At 39.4% G+C, this 24,457-nt stretch overlaps 1 non-coding gene across 1 annotated transcript; it reads right to left on the bottom strand.

Annotated features, from left to right (window-relative positions):
* Positions 1–10,451: 10,451 nt before the first annotated feature.
* On the bottom strand, positions 10,452–10,559 carry LOC112726067 (small nucleolar RNA R71). The gene has a single exon (XR_003165136.1). It is a non-coding gene; the product is annotated as a small nucleolar RNA R71 (small nucleolar RNA).
* Between the last annotated feature and the right edge of the window lie 13,898 nt (positions 10,560–24,457).

Genomic DNA, 24,457 nt, shown 5'->3' with positions numbered 1-24,457 from the left:
CGCGAATATTTTTATGAAATTCTTTACTAGCAAAAATCCTAACGTCACCCTCTCTGAAGCTTGGGAGAGATACAAGCAACTGACCAAAAAGTGTCCTTCTGACATGCTTTCAGAATGGACCATCCTAGATATATTCTATGATGGTCTGTCTGAATTATCAAAGATGTCATTGGACCATTCTACAGGTAGATCCATTCACCTAAAGAAAATGCCTGCAGAAGCTCAGGAACTCATTGATATGGTTGCAAATAACCAGTTCATGTAAACTTCTAAAAGGAATCCTATGAGTAATGGGATGCCTCAGAGGAAGGGAGTTCTTGAGATTGACGCTCTGAATGCCATATTGGCTCAGAACAAAATATTGACTCAGCAAGTCAATATGATTTCTCAGAGTCTGAATGGATTGCAAGCTGCATTCAACAGTACTCAAGAGGCATCTTCTGAAGAAGAAGCTTATGATCCTGAGAACCCTGCAATAGCAGAGGTGAATTACATGGGTGAACCCTATGGAAACACCTATAATCCCTCATGGAGTAATCATCCAAACTTCTCATGGAAGGATCAACAAAAGCCTCAAAAAGGCTTTAATAATGGTGGAAGAAATAGGTTTAGCAATAGCAAGCCTTTTCCATCATCCACTCAGCAACAGACAGAGAATTCTGAGCAGAGTCTATCTAGCTTAGCAAATATAGTCTCTGATCTATCTAAGTCCACTATGAGTTTCATGAATGAAACAAGGTCCTCCATTAGAAATTTGGAGGCACAAGTGGGCCAGCTGAGTAAAAGAGTCACTGAAACCCCTCCTAGTACTCTCCCAAGCAATACAGAAGAGAATCCAAAAAGAGAGTGCAAGGCCATTACTTTACTTGGTGTGGCTGAACCCAAAGAGGAGGAGAAAGACATGAATCCTAGTGAGAAAGACCTCCTGGAACGCTCAGTGACCAATAAGGAGTTTCCCTTTGAGGAACCAAAGGAATCTGAGGCTCATCTAGAGACCATAGAGATTCCATTGAACCTCCTTCTGCCCTTCATGAGCTCTGATGAGTATTCATCCTCTGAAGAGGATGAAGACATTACTGAAGAGCAAGTTGCTAAATACCTTGGTGCAATCATGAAGCTGAATGCTAAATTATTTGGTAATGAGACTTGGGAAGATAAACCTTCCTTGCTCACCAATGAACTAAATGCATTGGATAGGCATAAATTACCTCAAAAGAAATAGGATCCTAGTAAATTCTTAATACCCTGTAACATAGGTACCATACCTTTGAGAAAGCTATGTGTGACCTGGGGTCAGGAATAAACTTAATGCCACTCTCTGTAATGGAGAAACTTGGGATCTTTGAGGTGCAAGCTGCCAAAATCTCATTAGAGATGGAAGACAACTCAAGAAAACAGGCTTATGGACTAGTAAAGGACGTGCTAGTAAAGGTTGAAGGCCTTTACATCCTTGCTGATTTCATAATCCTAGACACTGGAAAGGATGAGGATGAATCCATCATCCTTGGAAGACCCTTCCTAGCCACAGCAAGAGCTGTGATTGATGTGGACAGAGGAGAGTTGGTCCTTCAACTGAATGAGGACAACCTCGTGTTTAAGACTCAAGGATCTCCTTCTGTAACCATGGAGAGGAAGCATGAAAAGCTTCTCTCACTGCAGAGTCAACCGAAGCCCCCACAGTCAAATTTTAAGTTTGGTGTTGGGAGGCCACAACCAAACTCTAAGTTTTGTATTGAACCCCCACATTCAAACTCTAAGTTTGGTGTTGGGAGGTCCCAACAATGCTCTAAACATCTGTGAGGCTCCATGAGAGCTCACTGTCAAGCTATTGACATTAAAGAAGCGCTTGTTGGGAGGCAACCCAATGTTATTTAATTATATCTATTTTATTTTATTTTATTTTCTTAGGTTGATGATCATGTGGAGTCACAAAAACAACTGAAAAATCAAAAACAAAATGAAAAATAGCTCACCCTGGAGGAAGAACTTACTGGCATTTAAACGCCAGTAAGAAGCATCAAACTGGCGTTTAACGCCAGAAAGAAGCATCAAGCTGGCGTTAAATGCTAGAAACAAGCACCAGACTGGCGTTTAACGCCAGACATGCATGCTAAGGGCATTTTACACGCCTAATTGGAGCAGGGATGTTAAGTCCTTGACCCCACTGGATCTGTAGACCCCACAGGATCCCCACCTTTTCTTCTCTCTTTTTCACACCTTTCCATAACACTCTTCCCTAAAATAACCTCCACCAATCACTTCCATTACTCCTCCAAAACCATCATACAACCTACCTACACCCACCCACTCAAATTCAAACCATCACTCTTTTCTTTTCACACATCATAACCACCTAATTCCCCCTTAGCCGAACCACTCACCCTCTCCATCCCCTCCAATTTCTTCTTCTTCTCCTCTTTTCTTTCTTGTTTTGCTCGAGGACGAGCAAATATTTTAAGTTTGGTGTGGTAAAAGTATTGCTTTTTATTTTTCCATAACCATCAATGGCACCTAAGGCCAGAGAAACCTCTAGAAAGAGGAAAGGGAAGACAAAAGCTTCCACCTCCGAGTCATGGGAGATGGAGAGATTCATCTCAAGGGTCCATAGCTCAGTAGTAGAGCATTTGACTACACAACAAGAGAGCCAATGATAAACCTCTATTTCATGGTTTATCTTGTGCTCGTTTGAGTGGTTTTTATCAACTCTTTACCCACTTATTCCTACTATTTGCATGAGTTTACATTCTCCTTCCAAATTTTGTGCTATGATTGAAAACATGCTTCTTTGGTCTTAATTTTGATATATTTAATCTTCTCTTATTACCATTAGATGCCTTGATATGTGTGTTAAGTAATTTCAGAGATTATAGGGCAGGAATGGCTCAGAGGATGGAAAGGAAGCATGCAAAAGTGGAAGGAATACAAGAAGCTGGAGAAATTGCTAAGCTGTCTAGCCTGACCTCTTCGCACTCAAACGGCTATAACTTTAGCTACAGAGGTCCAAACGACGCGGTTCCAGTTGCGTTGGAAAGCTAACGTCCGGGGCTTCGATTTGATATATAATATGCCATAGTTGCTCTGACGTTAGGCAACACGAACGCGTGATCCACGCGGATGCGTCGCATCTGCGAACTTCAATCCGCGCGGCCGCGTGGACGACGCCTCCGCGTCACTTGTCCACGACCTGAATGTACCAGAATACGCATGGGGCGATTTCTGGGCTGTTTCTGACCCAGTTCGCGGCCCAGAAAACACAGATTAGAGGCTATAAAGTGGGAGATTGCATCCATTCATGATCAGGCTCTCATATTCACAATTTTAGGAGTAGATGTAGTTTTTAGAGAGAGAGGTTCTCTCCTCTCTCTTAGGATTAGGATTTAGGACTTCTCTTAGTTTTAGGAGTGACTCTCAATCCCAGGTTCAATGTTCTTTTTATTTATTTCTCCAATTTAATTTGTATGTCAGATTTAAGTTCTTTTGTGAATGCAATTCGAGGTATTTTCAGACTTAATTTTGCTTTGCTTTATTTATATGAATGCTTTTAATTTAATTTAGATATTTTCCCTTTTGGTCTTGGTTAAGAAATCAGTAACTCAGGAATTATCCAACTCAATAGCATAATTGATAATTGTTATCCTTACTAATTGAATTGATCTTCAATAATCCCAATCTTTTCTTAGGAATTAACTAGGATTCAAAGATCTAACTAATTAGTCGCTTGACCTTCCCTTGTTATAGCAAAGGTTAACTAAGTGAAATTAGGATTCAATTTTCATTATCATTGATAAGGATAATTTGGTCTGGACTTCCAAATTCTAATACCTTGCCAAGAGTGTATGTTATTGTTATTATTTTATTCCCTCTGCCATTGCTTTTCTAACTTTTTACCTTGATCCAAAAACCCCAAAACATACCTTTGCATAACCAATAATAAGAACATACTTCCCTGCAATTCCTTGAGAAGATGACCCGAGGTTTAAATACTCGGTTATCAATTTTAAAGGGGTTTGTTACTTGTGACAACCAAAACGTTTGTACGAAGGGATTTCTGTCGGTTTAGAGACTATATCTACAACGTGACTGTTTTTATGAAATTCTTTACTGGCAAAAATCCCAACGTCAGCCCACTCATGGACCTCAACAAGAGCATGAGGAATTCCCTCACCATGAAATCCCTGAGATACCTCAAGGGATGCACTTCCCTCCACAGAACTATTGGGAGCAAATCAACACCTCCCTAGGAAAATTAAGTTCCAACATGGGACAACTAAGGATGGAACACCAAGAGCACTCCATCATCCTCCATGAGATTAAAGAATATCAAAGAACTATGAGGGAGGAGCAACAAAGACAAGGAAGAGACATAGAGGAGCTCAAGAGCACCATTGGTTCTTCAAGAAGAAGAAGATGCCACCCTCACTAAGGTGGACCCGTTCCTTAATCTCCTTGTTCTTATTTTCCTGTTTTTCGTTTACTCTGCTTTATGTTTATGTTTGTGTCTTATTACATGATCATTAGTATTTAAGTGTCTATGTATTAAAGCTATGAATGTCCTATGAATCCATCACCTCTCTTAAATGAAAAATATTTTAATTACAAAAGAACAAGAAGTACATGATTTTGAATTCATCCTTGAAACTAGTTTAATTATTTTGATGTGGTGACAATACTTTTTTGTTTTTTGAATGAATGCTTGAACAGTGCATATGTCTTTTGAAATTGTTGTTTATGAATGTTAAATATGTTGGCTCTTGAAAGAATGATGAAAAAGGAGACATGTTATTTGATAATCTGAAAAATCATAAAAATGATTCTTGAAGCAAGAAAAAGCAGTGAATACAGAGGCTTGCAAAAAAAATAAATGGCAAAAAAAATTTAGAAAGAAAAAGAAAAAGCAAGCAGAAAAAGCCAAAAGCTCTTAAAACCAAAAGGCAAGAGCAAAAAGCCAATAGCCCTTAAAACCAAAAGGCAAGGGTAAAAAGGATCCAAGGCTTTGAGCATCAGTGGATAGGAGGGCCTAAAGGAATAAAATCCTGGCCTAAGTGGCTAAACCAAGCTGTCCCTAACCATGTGCTTGTGGCGTGAAGGTGTCAAGTGAAAACTTGAGACTGAGCGGTTAAAGTCGAGGTCCAAAGCAAAAAGAAGAGTGTACTTAAGAACCCTGGACACCTCTAATTGGGGACTTTAGCAAAGCTAAGTCACAATCTGAAAAGGTTCACCCAGTTATGTGTCTGTGGCATTTATGTATCTGGTGGTAATACTGGAAAACAAAGTGCTTAGGGCCACGGCCAAGACTCATAAAGTAGCTGTGTTCAAGAATCAACATACTGAACTCGGAGAATCAATAACACTATCTGAATTCTAAGTTCCTATAGATGCCAATCATTCTAAACTTCAATGGATAAAGTGAGATGCCAAAACTATTCAAGAGGCAAAAAGCTACTAGTCCCGCTCATCTGATTGGAGCTAAGTTTCATTGATATTTTGGAATTTATAGTATATTCTCTTCTTTTTATCCTATTTGATTTTCAGTTGCTTGGGGACAAGCAACAATTTAAGTTTGGTGTTGTGATGAGTGGATAATTTATACGCTTTTTGGCATTATTTTTATATAGTTTTTAGTATGATTTAGTTAGTTTTTAGTATATTTTTATTAGTTTTTAAATAAAATTCACATTTTTGGACTTTACTATGAGTTTGTGTGTTTTTCTGTGATTTCAGGTAATTTTTGGCTGAAATTGAGGGACTTGAGCAAAAATCAGATTCAGAGGTTGAAGAAGGACTGTAGATGCTGTTGGATTCTGACCTCCCTGCACACAAAGTGGATTTTCTGGAGCTACAAGAGTCCAAATGGCGCGCTCTCAATTGCGTTGGAAAGTAGACATCCAGGGCTTTCCAGCAATATAGTCCATACTTTGCCTGAGTTTAGACAACGTAAACTGGCGTTCAACACCAGCTCTCTACCCTATTCTGGAGTTAAACACCAGAAACAGGTTGCAAAGCAGAGTTAAACGCCAGAAACAGGTTACAAACTGGCGTTCAACTCCAAGGAAGACCTCTACACATGAAAGCTTCAATGCTCATCCCAAGCACACACCAAGTGGGCCCAGAAGTGAATTTCTGCATCATTTACCTATTTCTGTAACCCTAGTAACTAGTTTAGCATAAATAGAACTCTTTACTATTGTACTAGGGGTCTTTTTCCCTATTTTCAAATTCATATGCCATTTTGGGAGGCTGGCCATTCGGCCATGCCTTGACCTTGTTCTTATGTATTTTCAACGGTAGAGTTTCTACACACCATAGATTAAGGTGTGGAGCTCTGCTGTTCCTCATGAATTAATGCAAAGTACTACTGTTTTTCTATTCAATTCAAGCCTATTTCTTCTCTAAGATATTCATTCGCACTCAAGAACATGATGAATGTGATGATTATGTGACGCTCATCATCATTCTCACTTATGAACGCGTGCCTGACAGACACTTCCGTTCTACATGCAAACAAGGTTAAATGTGTATCTCTTAGCCTTCTGATCGTGAGATCAGAGTCTTCGTGGTATAGGCTAGAACTATTGGCGGCTATTCTTGAGGTCCGAAAAGTCTAAACCTTGTCTGTGGTATTCCGAGTAGGATCCGGGAAGGGATGGCTGTGACTAGCTTCAAACTCGCGAGTGCTGAGCATAGTGACAGATGAAAAAAGATTACTGAATCCTATTCCAGTATGATCGAGAACCGACAGATGAATAGCCGTGCGGTGACAGCTGATGAGCGGATAATTTATACGCTTTTTGGCATTGTTTTTACATAGTTTTCAGTATGATTTAGTTAGTTTTTAGTATATTTTTATTAATTTTTAAATAAAAATCACATTTCTGGACTTTACTATGAGTTTGTGTGTTTTTCTATGATTTCAGGTAATTTCTGGCTGAAATTGAGGGACTTGAGCAAAAATCAGATTCAGAGGTTGAAGAAGGACTGCAGAAGCTGTTGGATTCTGACCTCCCTGCACTCAAAGTAGATTTTCTAGAGCTACAGAACTCCAAATGGCGTGCTCTCAATTGCGTTGGAAAGCAAACATCCAGGGCTTTCCAGAAACATATAATAGTCTATACTTTGATTAAGGATAGATGACATAAACTGGCGTTGAACGCCAGTTCCATGCTGCATTCTGGAGTCAAACGCCAGAAACAGGTTGCAAAGTGGAGTTAAACGCCAGAAACAGGTTATAAACTGGCGTTCAACTCCAAGAAAGACCTCTACACGTGTAAAGCTCAATGCTCAGCCCAAGCACATACCAAGTGGGCCCCAGAAGTGGATTTCTGCATCATTTACTCATTTCTGTAAACCCTAGTAACTAGTTTAGTATAAATAGGACTTTTTACTATTGTATTTACATCTTTGGATTATCTTTTGATCCTTTGATCACGTTTTAGGGGGCTGGCCATTCGGCCATGCCTGGACCATTATCACTTATGTATTTTCAACGGTAGAGTTTCTACACACCATAGATTAAGGTGTGGAGCTCTGCTGTTCCTCATGAATTAATACAAAGTACTACTGTTTTTTCTATTCAATTCAAGCTTATTCCTATTCTAAGATATCCATTCGCACCCAAGAACATGATGAATGTGATGATTGTGTGACGCTCATCATCATTCTCACTTATGAACGCGTGCCCGACAAACACTTCCGTTCTACATGCAAACAAGCTAGAATGAATATCTCTTAGATATCTAATACAGGGGACCGAGTCTGAGATATTAGAATCTTCGTGGTATAAGTTAGAACCCATGGATGGCCATTCTTGAGATCCGGAAAGTCTAAACCTTGTCTGTGGTATTCCGAGTAGGATCTGGAAAGGGATGGCTGTGACGAGCTTCAAACTCGCGAGTGTTGGGCGTAGTGACAGACGCAAAAGGATAGTAAATCCTATTCCAGTATGATCGAGAACCGCCAGATGATTAGCCATTGACAACGGTGATGCCCTACATAAAGCTTGCCATGGAAAGGAGTAGGAATGGTTGGATGAAGACAGCAGGAAAGCAGAGGTTCAGAGGAACGAAAGCATCTCTATACGCTTATCTGAAATTCTCACCAATGAATTACATAAGTATCTCTATCGTAGTTTATGTTTTATTTATCTTTTAATTAATTATAACCATTTGAATCTACCTGACTGAGATTTACAAGGTGACCATAGCTTGCTTCAAGCTGACAATCTCCGTGGGATCGACCCTTACTCACGTAAGGTTTATTACTTGGACGACCCAGTGCACTTGCTGGTTAGTTGTGCGAAGTTGTGACAAAGAATTAAGATTATGAACGTGCGTATAAAGTTTTCAGCGCCGTTACCAAGGAATGGAACCGTCACAATTTCTGCGCACCAAGTTTTTGGCGCCGTTGCCGGGGATTGTTCGAGTTTGGACAACTGACGGTTCATCTTGTTGCTCAGATTAGGTAATTTTATTTTAATTTTAAGCTTTTTATTTCTTATTTTCGAAAAATACATAAAATCAAAAATATTTTCTTTTTCGTTTTTCCCAATTAATTTTTGAAAAATACAAAAAAAATTTACAAAATCATAAAATCAAAAATATTTTTTGTGTTTCTTGTTTGAGTCTAGAGTCAACTTTTAAGTTTGGTGTCAATTGCATCTTTTTAATTTTCTAAAAAAAATTATTTTCGAAAATTTCATGCATTGCATTCTTCATGATCTTCAAGTTGTTCTTTGCCAGTCTTCTTGTTTGATCTTCATATTTTCTTGTTTTGTGTCTTTCCTTGTTTTTCATATGCATTCTTGAAACATTAATGCCTAAAGAATAAAAATTTTTAAGTTTGGTGTCTTGCATGTTTTCTTTTCTTGAAAATTTTTCAAAAATAAGTTCTTGGTGTTCATCTTGACATTCAAAGTGTTCTTGGTGTTCATCTTGACATTCATAGTGTTCTTGCATGCATCACATGTTTTGATCCAAAATTTTTATGCATTGAGTCTTTTTGATGTTTTTCTCTTTCATCATTAAAAATTCAAAAACCAAAAAAATATCTTTCCCTTTTTCACTCATAAATTTTCGAAAATTTGAGTTGACTTTTTCAAAAAATTTTAAAATCAAGTTGTTTCTTATGAGTCAAATCAAATTTTCAATTTAAAAATTCTATCTTTTTCAAATCTTTTACAAAAATCAAATCTTTTTCATTTTTCTTTTATAATTTTCGAAAATTCCAAAATGATTTTCAAAAATTTTTTTCTTATTTTGTTTCATAATTTCAAATCTTTACTAACAATTAATGTGATTGATTCAAAAAAAATCTTAAATTTGTTACTTGCCTAGTAAGAAAGGGACAATCTTTAAACTCTAGAATCATATCTTTTTAGTTTCTTATTAGTCAAGTAATCAACTTTAATTTTCAAAATCAAATCTTTTTAAATTTCTTTTTCAAATATTTTTCAATCAATCTTATCTTTTTGTTTCAATCACATCTTTTTAAATTTCAATCACATCTTTTTCAAAATTTGATTTCAAAATCTTTTTTTACTTCTTATCTTTTTCAAAACTGCCTAACTAACTCTCTCTCTCTCTAATTTTCGAAAATCCCTTCCTCTTTTTCAAAAATTCCTTTTTAATTAATTGTTTTAAATTTAATTCAATTTCAATTTTAATTTTCGAATTTTCAATTTAATTTTAAAATTTTCTTATTTTATTTTAATTAAATTTTCGAAATTCCCTCTCTCTCATTTCCTTCTAATTATTTATTTATTTATTTACTAACACTTCTCTTCATCTCAAAATTCGAACCCTCTCTTCCTCTTGGTGTTCGAATTTCTCTTCTTCTATTCTTCTATTCTTGTACTCACATACAGGAATTTCTATACTTTGACATAGAGGATTCCATATTTTCTTTTCTGTTTTCTTCTTTTTCATATGAGCAGGAACAAGGATAAGAACATTCTTGTTGAAGCTGATCCTGAACCTGAAAGGACTCTGAAGAGGAAGCTAAGGGAAGCCAAAGCACAACTCTCTGGAAAAAATCTGACAAAAATTTTTGAAAAAGAAGGAGACATGACCGAAAATAACAGCAATGCAAGGAAGATGCTTGGTGACTTTACTGCACCTAATTCCAATTTACATAGAAGAAGCATCTCAATTCCTGCCATTGGAGCAAACAACTTTGAGCTTAAACCTCAATTAGTTTCTCTGATGCAACAGAACTGCAAGTTTCATGGACTTCCATTTGAAGATCCTTTTCAGTTCTTAACTGAGTTCTTGCAGATCTGTGATACTGTTAAGACCAATGGGGTTGATCCCGAGGTCTACAGGCTTATACTTTTCCCGTTTGCGGTAAGAGACAGAGCTAGAGTATGGTTGGACTCTCAACCTAAGGATAGCCTGAACTCTTGGGATAAGCTGGTCACGGCTTTCTTAGCCAAGTTCTTTCCTCCTCAAAAGCTTAGCAAGCTTAGAGTGGATGTTCAAACCTTCAAACAAAAAGAAGGCGAATCCCTCTATGAAGCTTGGGAGAGATACAAGGAACTGACCAAAAAGTGTCCTTCTGACATGCTTTCAGAATGGACCATCCTGGATATATTCTATGATGGTCTGTCTGAGCTATCAAAGATGTCACTGGACCATTCTGTAGGTGGATCCATTCACCTAAAGAAAATGCCTGCAGAAGCTCAAGAACTCATTGACATGGTTGCAAATAACCAGTTCATGTACACTTCTGAAAGGAATCCTGTGAATAATGGGATGCCTATGAGGAAAGGGAATTCTTGAAATTGATACTCTGAATGCCATATTGGCTCAGAATAAAATATTGACTCAGCAAGTCAATATGATCTCTCAGAGTCTGAATGGATTGAAGGAATCATCCAACAGTACTAAAGAGGCATCTTCTGAAGAAGAAGCTTATGATCCTGAGAACCCTGCAATAGCAGAGGTGAATTACATGGGTGAACCCTATGGAAACACCTATAATCCCTCATGGAGAAATCATCCAAATTTCTCATTGAAGGATCAACAAAAGCCTCAACAAGGCTTTAATAATGGTGGAAGAAACAGGTTTAGCAATAGCAAGCCTTTTTCATCATCCACTCAGCAGCAGACAGAGAATTTTGAGCAGAATTCATCTAGCTTAGCAAATATAGTCTCTGATCTATCTAAGGCCACTTTAAGTTTCATGAATGAAACAAGGTCCTCCATTAGAAATTTGGAGGCACAAGTGGGCCAACTGAGTAAAAGAGTCACTGAAACTCCTCCTAGTACTCTCCCAAGCAATACAGAAGAAAATCCAAAGAGAGAGTGCAAGGCCATTGATTTAACCATCATGGCCGAACCTACAAGGGAGGAGGAGGACGTTAATCCCAGTGAGGAAGACCTCCTGGGACGTCCAGTGATCAACAAGGAGTTTCCCTCTGAGGAACCAAAGGAATCTGAGACTCATCTAGAGACCATAGAGATTCCAATGAACCTCCTTATGCCATTCATGAGCTCTGATGAGTATTCTTCTTCTGAAGAGAATGAAGATGTCACTGAAGAGCAAGTTTCCAAGTACCTTGGTGCAATCATGAAGCTGAATGTCAAATTATTTGGTAATGAGACTTGGGAAGATGAACATCCCTTGCTCATCAATGAACTGAGTGATCTGGATCAACTGACATTGCCTCAGAAGAAACAGGATCTTGGAAAGTTCTTAATACCTTGTACCATAGGCACCATGACCTTTGAGAAGGCTCTATGTGACCTTGGGTTAGGGATAAACATCATGCCACTCTTTGTAATGGAGAAACTGGGAATCTTTGAGGTACAAGCTGCCAGAATCTCATTAGAGATGGCAGACAACTCTAGAAAATAGGCTTATGAACAAGTAGAGGATATGCTAGTAAAGGTTGAAGCCCTTTACATCCCTGCTGATTTCATAATCCTGGATAGTGGAAAGGATGAGGATGAATCCATCATCCTTGGAAGACCCTTCCTAGCCACAGCAAGAGCTGTGATTGATGTGGACAGAGGAGAATTGATCCTTCAACTGAATGAGGATAACCTTGCGTTTAAAACTCAAGGATCTCCTTCTTAACCATAGAGAGGAAGCATGAAAATCTTCTCTCACTGCAGAGTCAACCAAAGCCCCCACAGTCAAATTCTAAGTTTGGTGTTAGAAAGTTTCAACAATGCTCTGAACATCTGTGAGGCTCCATGAGAGCTCACTGTCAAGCTATTGACATTAAAGAAGCGCTTGTTGGGAGGCAACCCAATGTTATTTAATCAATTTTATTTTATTTTATCTTTATTATTTCGTGTTTTATTAGGTTGATGATCATGTAGAGTCACAAAAACTACTGAAAAATCAAAAACAGAATGAAAAATAGCATTGAAAACAGCACACCCTGGAGGAAGAGCTTACTGGCGTTTAAACGCCAGTAAGGAGCATCTGGCTGGCGTTTAACGCCAGAACAGAGCATGAAACTGGCATTAAATGCCAGAAATAAGTAGCAGTCTGGCGTTTAAATGCCAGGATTGCACCCAGAGGAAAGCTGGCTTTAGATGCCAGAAACAAGCTCCATTTGGGCATTTAACGCCAGAAACAAGCATGGAGCTGGCGTTTAACGCCAGAAACAAGCATGGAAGTTGTGTTAAACGCCAGAATTGCACAATGAGGGCGTTTTACACGCCTAATTGAGGCAGGAATGTTAAGTCCTTGGCCCCACTAGATCTGTGGACCCACAGGATCCCCTCAGGATCTGTGGACCCCACAGGATCCCCACCTAACCCTATTCTCTCCTCTTCACACCTTTTCATAACTCTCTTCCCCAAATGCCCTTCACCAATCACTTCAATCACTCTTTCCCATCACCCCCTCACCACTCACATCCATCTTCTCTTCCCCATAAACCCCACCTACCTTCAAATTCAAAATATTTTCCCTCCCAAACCCTAAATGGTCGAACCCTAAACCCCACCCCACTTCTATATAAACCCCTCATTCCTTCTTCTATTTCACACAACACAACCCTCTCTTCTTCCACTTAGCCGAAACCTACTCTCTCTCCCTCTCCTCCATTTCTCTTCTTCTTCTACTTCTTTCCTTCTTCTTTTGCTCGGGGACGAGCAAACTTTTTAAGTTTGGTGTGGTAAAAGCATAGCTTTTTATTTTTCCATAACCATTTATGGCACCTAAGACTAGAGACATATGTGAGGAAGGAGCTCAATGGAAAATTGACTCAAGAGGCAAACCGGTTCAATTAAGAAGGCATGACCTTAAACCAGCGGCTAGGGGATGGCTAGAGTTCATTCAACGCTCAATTATTCCTACTAGTAACCGGTCTGAAGTTACTATAGACTGGGCCATCATGATCCATAGTATCATGATTGGAGAAGAGGTAGAAGTTCATGAGATTATACCTCAAGAACTCTACAAGGTGGCTAACAAGTCCTCTACTTGGGCAAGGTTAGCCTTTCCTCAACTCATCTGCCACCTCTACAATTCAGCTGGAATTGACATAGAAGGAGATATCCTCATTGAAGAGGATAAGCCCATCACTAAGAAAAGGATGGAGCAAATAAGAGATCATGGACCTCAACATGAGCATGAGGAAATTCCTCACAATGAAATTCCTGAGATGCCTCAGGGGATGCACTTTCCTCCACAAAACTATTGGGAACAAACTAACACTTCCCTAGGAGAATTAAGTTCCAACATGGGACAACTAAGGGTGGAGCACCAAGAGCACTCCATCATCCTCATTGAAATTAGAGAAGATCAAAGAGCTATGAGGAAGGAGCAAAAAAGACAAGGAAGAGACATAGAGGACCTCAAAAGCACCATTGGTTCATCAAGGAGAGGAAGACGCCACCATCACTAAGGTGGACTCATTCCTTAATCTCCTTGTCTATTTATTTTCTTTTTTTTTTATTTTTAAGCTTTATGATTATTTATATTTGTGTCTTATTACATGATCATTAGTGTCTAAGTGTCTATGCCTTAAAGTTATGAATATGAATCCATCACCTCTCTTGAATGAAAAATGTTTTAATTACAAAAGAACAAGAAGTACATGGTTTCGAATTCATCCTTGAAACTAGTTTAATTATTTTGATGTGGTGGCAATACTTTTTGTTTTCTGAATGTATGCTTGAACAGTGCATATGTCTTTTGAAGTTGTTGTTTATGAATGTTAAATATGTTGGCTCTTGAAAGAATGATGAAAAGGAGAAATGTTATTTGATAATCTGAAAAATCATAAAAATGATTCTTGAAGCAAGAAAAAGCAGTGAATACAAAATCTTGCAGAAAAAAAAGAGAGAAAAAAAATGGCGAAAAAAATAGAAAAAGAAAAAGCAAGCAGAAAAAGCCAAAAGCTCTTTAAACCAAAAGGCAAGAAAAAAAAAGCCAATAGCCCTTAAAACCAAAAGGCAAGGGTATATAAAAAGGGATCTAAGGCTTTGAGCATCAGTGGATAGGAGGGCCTAAGGGAATAAAATCCTGGCCTAAGCGGCTAAACCAAGCTGTCCCTAACCATGTGCTTGTGGCGTGAAGGTGTCAAGTGAAAACTTGAGACTGAGCAGTTAAAGTCAAGGTCCAAAGCAAAAAGAAGAGTGTGCTTAAGAACCCTGGACACCTCTAATTAGGGACTTTAGCAAAGCTGAGTCACAATCTGAAAAGGTTCACCCAGTTATGTGTCTGTGGCATTTATGTATCTGGTGGTAATACTGGAAAACAAAGTGCTTAGGGCCACGACCAATACTCATAAAGTAGCTGTGTTCAAGAATCAACATACTGAACTATGAGAATCAATAACACTATCTGAACTCTGAGTTTCTATAGATGCCAATCATTCTGAACTTCAATGGATAAAGTGAGATGCCAAAACTATTCAAGAGGCAAAAAGCTACAAGTCTCGCTCATCTGATTGGAGCTAAGTTTCATTGATATTTTGGAATTTATAGTATATTCTCTTCTTTTTATCCTATTTGATTTTTAGTTGCTTGGGGACAAGCAACAATTTAAGTTTGGTGTTGTGATGAGCGGATAATTTATACGCTTTTTGGCATTGTTTTTACATAGTTTTCAGTATGATTTAGTTAGTTTTTAGTATATTTTTATAAGTTTTTAAATAAAAATCACATTTCTGGACTTTACTATGAGTTTGTGTGGTTTTCTGTGATTTCAGGTAATTTCTGGCTGAAATTGAGGGACTTGAGCAAAAATCAGATTCAGAGGTTGAAGAAGGACTGCAGATGCTGTTGGATTCTGACCTCCCTGCACTCAAAGTGGATTTTATGGAGCTACAAAACTTCAAATGGCGCGCTCTAAATTGCGCTGAAAAGTAGACATCCAGGGCTTTCCAGCAATATATAATAGTTCATACTTTGATTAAGGATAGATGATGTAAACTGGCGTTGAACGCTAGTTCCATGCTGCATTCTGGAGTCAAACACCAGAAACAGGTTGCAAAGTGGAGTTAAACGCCAGAAACAGGTTATAAACTGGCGTTCAACTCCAAGAAAGACCTCTACACGTGTAAAGCTCAATGCTCAGCCCAAGCACACACCAAGTGGGCCCCAGAAGTGGATTTCTGCATCATTTACTCATTTTTGTAAACCCTAGTAACTAGTTTAGTATAAATAGAACTTTTTACTATTGTATTTACATCTTTGGATTATCTTTACATCTTTGGATTATCTTTTGATCCTTTGATCACGTTTTAGGGGGCTGGACATTTGGCCATGCCTGGACCATTATCACTTATGTATTTTCAACGATAGAGTTTCTACACACCATAGATTAAGGTGTGGAGCTCTGCTGTTCCTCATGAATTAATACAAAGTACTACTATTTTTTCTATTCAATTCAAGCTTATTACTATTCTAAGATATCCATTTGCACCTAAGAACATGATGAATGTGATGATTATGTTACGCTCATCATCATTCTCACTTACGAACGGGTGCCTGACAAACACTTCCGTTCTACATGCAAACAAGCTAGAATGAATATCTCTTAGATATCTAATACAGGGGACCAAGTCCGAGATATTAGAATCTTCGTGGTATAAGTTAGAACCCATGGATGGCCATTCTTGAGATCCGGAAAGTCTAAACCTTGTCTGTGGTATTCCGAGTAGGATCTGGGAAGGGATGGCTGTGACGAGCTTCAAACTCGCGAGTGCTGGGCGTAGTGACAGACGCAAAAGGATAGTAAATCCTATTCCAGTATGATCGAGAATCGCCAGATGATTAGCCATGTAGTGATAGCGCATTGGACCATTTTCACAGAGAGGATAGGATGTTGCCATTGACAATGGTGATGCCCTACATAAAGCTTGCCATGGAAAGGAGTAGGAATGGTTGGATGAAGACAGCAGGAAAGTAGAGGTTCAGAGGAACGAAAGCATCTCTATACGCTTATCTGAAATTCTCACCAATAAATTACATAAGTATCTCTATCCTAGTTTATGTTTATTTATCTTTTAATTATTAAAACTCTATAACCATTTGAATCCGCCTGACTGAGATTTACAAGGTGACCATAGCTTGCTTCAAGCCGATAATCTCTGTGGGATCGACCCTTACTCACGTAAGGTTTATTACTTAGACGACCCAGTGCACTTGCTGGTTAGTTGTGCGAAGTTGTGACAAAGAATTAAGATTATGAACGTGCGTATAAAGTTTTCAGCGTTACCAAGGAATGGAACCGTCACGATTTCTGCGCACCAACAGCGCATCTTGGACCATTTTCACTGAGAGGATGGGAAGTAGCCATTGACAACAGTGATGCCCTACACAAAGCTTGCCATAGAAAGGAGTGGGAATGATTGGATGAAGACAGCAGAAAAGCAGAGGTTCAGGAGGAACGAAAGCATCTCTATACGCTTATCTGAAATTCTCACCAATGAATTACATAAGTATCTCTATCCCATTTTTACGTTTTATTTATCTTTTAATTATTAAAACTCTATAACCATTTGAATCTGCCTGACTGAGATTTACAAGGTGACCATAGCTTGCTTCAAGCCGACAATCTCCGTGGGATCGACCCTTTCTCACGTAAGGTTTATTACTTGGACGACCTAGTGCACTTGCTGGTTAGTTGTGCGAAGTTGTGACAAAGTGTGTGAATTACGTTTCGAGCACCAAGTTTTTGGCGCCGTTGTTAAGGATCACAATTTCGTGCACCACAAGACTATGAAGTTTGCAGGGATGTAGTGGTCTTCAACCTTTACCAATACATCCTCTACTAAGCCATATGACTTCATCATTGACTTGTCTGCCATCTCCAGAGAGATGTTTGCAGCTTGTACCTCAAAGATTCCCAGCTACTCCATTACAGAGAGTGGCATGAGGTTTATAATTGACCCTAAGTCACACAGAGCCTTCTCAAAGGTCATGGTGCCTATGGTGCAAGGAATCAGGAAACGTCCAGGATCTGGAAGCTTCTGAGGTAGCTTCTGCTGAACCAAAACATTTATCTCTTTGGTAAGTAGTGGAGGTTCTTCCTCCAAAGGCATTGTACCAAATAGCTTGGCATTCAACTTCATGAGAGCTCTTAGGTACCGAGCAACTTGCTCTTCCTTAGTATCCTCATCCTCATCAGAGGATGAGTATTCATCAGAACTCATGCACTGTAGAAGTGCATGCAAAGGAACCTCTATGGTCTCTATACGAACCTTGGCTTTCTTTAGGTCTTGGATGGGGATTTCTTGAGTGGGTATTGAGCATTTAGAGGGTGTGCCTTTACTGGCGTTCAACGCCAGCTCTGATGGCTCTTTGGGCATTGAACACCCATGCTGAATACCCTTACCGGCATTAAATGCCAGTTCCCTTACCATTTTGGGCATTGAACGCCCAGCAGGGGTGTCCTGGATGGCGTTCAATGCCAACTTCCCTGTCTGTTTGGGCATTGAACTCCTAGTGAGGGCTTCCTTACTGTTGTTCAGTACTAGCTCTGGTGCAAGGATGGGCGTTGAACGCCCAGTGAGGGCTTCCTCACCGGCGTTCAGCGCCAAGCTCTTAGCCATTTTGGGTATTGAACGCCCAATGAGATCTTCCTCACTGGCGTTCAATGCCTTCCCAATCTCTCCAGATTCGGCCTCAGCCTCAGTGGTGATGGCCTTGCACTCTTCTCTTGGGTTTACTTCAGTGTTACTAGGAAGAGTGACAGGAGGAGTCTCAGGGATCCTCTTGCTTAGCTGACCAACTTGTACCTCCAAGTTTCTAATGGAGGACCTTGTTTCATTTATGAAACTATGATTGGTCTTAGAGAGATTGGAGACTATAGCAACTAAGTCAGAAAGGTTTTGCTTAGGATTCTCTATATTCCCTTGAGAGGATGGGAATGGTGGTCTATTATTGAACCTATTCTGGGTTCTTCCACCTTGATTATTGTTGAAGCCTTGCTGAGGCTTTTATTGATCCTTCTATGAAAGGTTAGGATGATTCCTCCATAAAGGGTTGTAGGTGTTTCCATAGGGTTCTCCCATGTAATTTACCTCCTCCATGGTGGGTTGGTCGAGATCATAGGCTTCTTGACGGGGGGAAAATTGCCGATTAAGAATTTAATATAGAAATAACGTTGTAAGTACAGTTCTTAACCGACGAAATTATGCTTATCAATTTAGAAAGAGTTGTCACAATTCAAGAATAAAATACTGGGAGTAGAATTCCCAGGTCGTCTCCCAATAAGTTGACAAAAGAGTGCTATTTTATTGGTCAGGAATTTCCCGAGAAATTTTAAGAGTTGGAGAACAGAAAAATAAATAATTGTAAATCAGAGCAATTAGAATTAACAAGAGGGTTTATATAATCAAAATAAAAAGCCTTAACCTGGAAAAGATTAATTGGAAGTTCTATCCTTGTTGAATTTTTCCAAGTGTAATAGTAAGAGGCTGTTGTTTTTACTTAGTTAACCTTTACCAAATAAAGGAAAGTCAAATAATTGAGCCAACTCTGATTCATAAGTTCTAATCCTCTCCTATGGAAGGATTAGCGTTAATGAATAGAGAGTTGGCCAACAACATCCAATTAAAATTACACTTGAGTATTCTAACTCAAGGGTCTCCTATTAATCAACTCCCAAATCAAGTTAGGAGTCTACTCCATTGACATGAATACCATTCTCATAGACATATAAAGAAAATAAAAAGAAGACATGGAAATTAAAATAAAATAATAACAGAAAATTAATTAAAGGTAAAAAGAACTTTTTGCATTAATATTCTTTCCAAAATCGAAGATATCCATATGTAACTCTGAACAAAGTGAATGACAAGTAAATGAGTAAGGAAATAAGAAAACAAACTAGAATGATAGAAACTTCAATTGAGGTAGTAACTCTTCTCAATATCCAATCCAAAAGCATAAAACTAGAAATCTATGAATATGAAGAACCCTAGAGGAAGGAGTATTTTCTCTCTAACATTCCAACTAAAAACTCAAAACTGCATAAAAGTAAATGTGTGTTAAGTCTCTGCTTGTCCCTTGGCTCTAGTCTGTGTTTCTGGGCAAAAAATTGGGTCCAAACTCAACCCAAAATCGCCCATAGCGTTTTCTGCGATTTCTGCATGTGGCGTATGTCACGCGTACGCGTCGATGGTCTTCTTCGCGTGTCACGCGTACGCGTCAGGTACGCGCACGCATCACCTTGCAATTTTGCTTGTCACGCGTACGCGTCAAGTACGCGCATGCGTCGCTGTTGAGAGCTCCAAGTCACGCGCACGCGTGAGCCATGCGTGCGCGTCGATGTTCGCTGGTCATCTCCTTTGTTTCTTGTGTTCCTTCTATTTTTGCAAGCTTCCTCTCCATCCTCTAAGCCATTCCTGCCCTATAAAGCCTGAAAATATTTAACACACAGATCACGGCATCGAATGGTATATAGAGGGATTAGAAATCCACAATTTAGAGGCTTAAGAAGCAAGTTTTCAATCATAGAACAAAATTGGGAAGGATTTGTAAAACCATTCAAATTGTATGAATAAGTGTGCAAGGACTTGATAAAAACCACTCAAATTAGCACAAGATAAACCATAAAATAGTAGTTTATCAATCTCCCCACACTTAAACATTAGCATGTCCTCATGCTAAGCTCAAGGAGACCAAAAGAATGAATGGGAGAAAGTAAGACTCATGCAATGCAACCTATGTATGAATACAACTATATGCTAAGATGTTTTTGCCTACTCGGTTAAAAGTAAACAAGTTCTCCAAGACAAACATAAATCAGATTCCACTAATTCAAATCATACAATAAAAGACAAGTAAACTTGTAAGAAGACCGCTCATGAAAGCAGGGAACCTAGAATCAAGCATTGAACCCTCACTGGAAGTACATATGCACTCTAATCTCTCAGGTGTCTAGGGTCAATCACTCTACTCTTCTCTAGTCCTGCTTTCTAAAAGTTTATTCTTCATCTAACCAATCAACAAATATTCAGTGTACAAATGCAAACATCATGAAGTCTTTTCAAGGTTGTAATGGGGCTAAGGAAAGGGTGAGGATATGTATGGCCAAGTGAGCTATAATATGAATCTTTGACTAACCTAAGTTCTCACCTAACATACACGCACTCTATATATATGAAATTATTCCTAGCTACCCATAACCTCACTTTTGTATATTTAACATACTCATGTATCAAATTTTCTTTAATTTCACCACATATGCATTGATCTTTTATTAAACATAACATTGGGGTAATTTTGTCCCCTATTTATTTATTTATTTATTTATATTAATTTTTTTGAACATGAAAGCAAACATAACATTTCAATGCATATGGTTTTTCTGGTTTTACATGAGTAGGCACCCAAATTTTCAATATCTTGTCAATACAACTCAACACTTTCTCATCAACCCAAGTTCCCACAATTCCCCACACTTAGTTGACACACAATTTCCATCTTAAGCTAACCAAAGATTCAAATGGGATAATTAATTATTTTTCTGCTTAAAGCTAGTGATGCGGTAAAACACAGAACAAATGAGGATTAAAAGGCTCAAAGTGGCAAATAAGGATAATTGAAGTGGTAGGCTATTTGAGATAAGTGAGCTAATAACAAATGATGGCCTCAATCATATGTATGCATGCAAATACACTAAACAATGGACATATAGAATGGAACAAACTATAGATTGCAATCATAGAGAAGAAAATACACAAGAATAAAAATCATGGTTAAATAGTGTAATCATATAATTAAGCTCAAAATCTCACAGGTTGTGTGTTCTTAGCTCAAAAACTATGTTCCAAGTTACAATCTTCAAACAAGTTTAACACAAATTTTCAATTTAAATTGGTGAAATATTATAAAATAGGGTCTTGAAAAGAAACTCATTACTTTAACCAAGAAGAACATACATGCAAGCAGTTATTACCATATAATCTATCCTATCTAACAAAAGAAAAACTAAAATGTTGGTGTTTAGAGAGAGAGATTACCTCCGAAAGTCAGGGACTGACCTCCTCACACTTAAGGCTTGGCACGGTCCTCCGTGCCATCAGTAAGGAGCAAGGTAGGGCTGGAAGCATCGCCTCCGCTGTCTGGATTTCCATGGCTCCCTGTGCTTCTAGGTGAAGGGGAGTCCGGGGTGTCCTTCTGTTCCAGAGGTGGATGAGTACCAACGATGAGTTCCTTCAGATAGTTGTATCGGCGCTTGTTACGGCGTTCCATTTGCTCTATCCGCCGGTCTTGCCGGTCGAACCTCTCAATGATCTGAAGGAACATCTGATGGGTGGATGGTGCTTGTGGTGTGGATGATGGTGGAGTAGAAGAAGGAGTAGTGTCCAAAGATGGGCCGAGAGGCCGTCTCACAGAAGGAACTGGGGGTCTGATGTATTTCTCATTCGGGACATACTTATCGGCCCTTAGGATCATGACCTTTGTGTCTCTAGCCCTATATGAAGCACCTGCTGCAGAGACTAAATCTGAAACCAATGCAGGGAAAGGCAGGTTACCCGCTATCTGCACGTATCCCATGGCCTGACGGATGTGTCGGGGGAGGTTGAGAGGTTGCTCTGTCAGGATGCACCAGATGAGGACAACCCTGTCTACTGTGAAGGTCGACTCGTGAGTGCTCGGAAAGATATAGTGGGACATAATCTATGCCCACACGCGAGCCTCCAAGGTAAGTAATTGGGCTGAGATGCTTTTGGGTTTTGACCGATGCTGCTCATAGATCCATGTGCTGCCAGGTTGGGCTATAACTCCAAGGACGCTATCCCAGTCAAACTGATACATCTGGCGCTTAAGAGAGCACTCTTGATAGGCATCCAATCCCTCTAGGCTAGGCGGAAGATCCAGTGCTCTCTGTATGGCACTCTCGGAGATAGGGACTTGCTGCTGACGAACATAGACAGTCTGCAGGTTAGGCGAGTAGAAGTTGGAGTAGACTTCAACTACCCATGATAGGTTAGCCTCCCGCGACTGCCTCCTCAAAAATCCCCACTGCCTCCTCTCGATGAGGGGTTCCACAAAATCAACAAAATGGGTTGGGACAATGAGTAGATATTCATTATTGTAGTTCCTCTCAGCTAGGATGGGAAACATCTGCTTGCAATAACGGTTGGCGAACCGTGTGGAGTCCCGTACGGGAAGGGCTTTTACTGCTTCAGCAACTTTAATGATCCTCTTCACTCGCTTTGTTGGTGACTTGACGCTGGTAGATGGTGACGCCTTAGCTGGTGTTCGCTTGGTTCCTCTCCTTGCTGGTGTCTTGTCAGTTGCCTTCTCTTTTCCTTTCTTGGTACCCATGCCTAAGGAAGAAAGAAAGAGGAAGACTGTTAAATATAGATAACTAAAAACCGGAAGGAGGAAATTTCAAGTGATAATGAATGCCAAAGAAAAGATAAAAGCTTAAATACATGGTAGCTATCAAGTAAAATTCATAAAGGTAATTCATAACAGTTAGATGCAAGAGGGTAAAAGCATGCAAGTAATAGGCATGAGAAGCATAACTCAAGCATCAATTATTAAATGTGCCATATTAAAGAGAACTTGTATGATGACAATTGTGAATGATAATCTTAATACATATGGATTGCAAGTGTTGTGAAAAAGGAAAGGCATTAAAGTGTGAGAGTAAAATAAAATAGAATTCAAATGCCATAAGAGCTTTTTCACAAACACTTGGTGTGCAATGGGAAAATAGGAATTAAAAATAATCAATCCAAGTGTATATGAGATCCCTTAATAAAATGTCAATTGTCAAATTACTCCTCATAAGATCCACAAGTTCAAAATAATAAAACAACACCCAAATAAAACTCCAATACCAACATAAAAAAATGCATGAAAAAGAAACCACAAATAACTAAGGTAACATAAAATTGAGAAGAAAGAAAAATAATTAAATGCAATAATTAAAAGAAGAATGAAAGAGTAGAGGAAAGGAAGAAAAGAACCTGAGGTAGAAGATGAAAAAGGGAAGAAGAAGGTAGTAGATAGTAAGAAGTAATAAGGAAGAAAGAAGGAAGAAGAAATAAGGAAGAATTAGGATTGAAAGAGAAATAGGATTGGGGGAGGGACTAATTGAAATCTGGGCGGCGTACTGGTTTAACCATGCAACGCATGCGACGCGAGCGCGTACTGCATGCGTACGCGTGGGTCGCGCAAGTTTTTAAGCGACGCGTAAGCGTCTGGCACGCGCACACGTGACATTGGTTGTGCCAATCGCGCGAGGGTAGCCCCGCGCACGCACAACTCACTGTTCAGTCTGGGCTGGGGGCCAAATTCGCATACGACGCGTGCGCGTCAGGCACACGTACGTGTGGATGGCCATGAAGTGAAAATGACGCGCACGCATCAAGGACGGGTATGCGTGATTGAGTTTGTGCCTCTAGCACAGTACCAGCCCCAGACCATCACAACTCTCTGCTAAGCAACATATTTACGCCAATTTCCAGATCCACGCGTGCGCGTCCTGGACGCGTCCACGTGGGTTGCAAGAACTTCAAGGGACGTGCACGCGTGATGTACGCGTACGCGTGGGATTGATTGTGCTCAAAGCACGTTTCCTTCGCCCCTCCCGCGTAACTCTGTTCAAAACTAATGTTTTTTGCATTCGCGTATGACGCGTACGCGTCATAGACGCTTGCGCGTCGAATTCCACTTTTTTTTTAATGCAGAATGCAGGTGATGATACAGAAATTATGAATGAACACTGATAACAATAAAATGAAATAAAACTAAGAATAAAAATGAGAGATCGTACCATGGTAGGTTGTCTCCCACCTAGCATTTTTCTTTTACGTCCTTAAGTTGGACGGTCCACAAGCTCAGTCTTTTTTTGTTGGTGGATCCTCCAAGAGGAAGATCTCTAGCTCCTTGTTGTCTTTCATCTTCTCACCATGATACAGCTTCAGGCGGTGGCCATTGACTTTGATGAATTTGGAACTTGAGGGATGACTCAGGTGAAAGACTCCGTATGGCTCTGCCTTTTCAACTCTATAGGGTCCTTCCCACCTGGA

This window comes from Arachis hypogaea, chromosome 11, assembly GCF_003086295.3.
Source record: "Arachis hypogaea cultivar Tifrunner chromosome 11, arahy.Tifrunner.gnm2.J5K5, whole genome shotgun sequence".
NCBI classification, from domain to species: domain Eukaryota; kingdom Viridiplantae; phylum Streptophyta; class Magnoliopsida; order Fabales; family Fabaceae; genus Arachis; species Arachis hypogaea.
The sequence above is the reverse complement of the archived record's forward strand: the minus strand, read 5'-3'. Positions and strand labels throughout refer to the sequence as shown.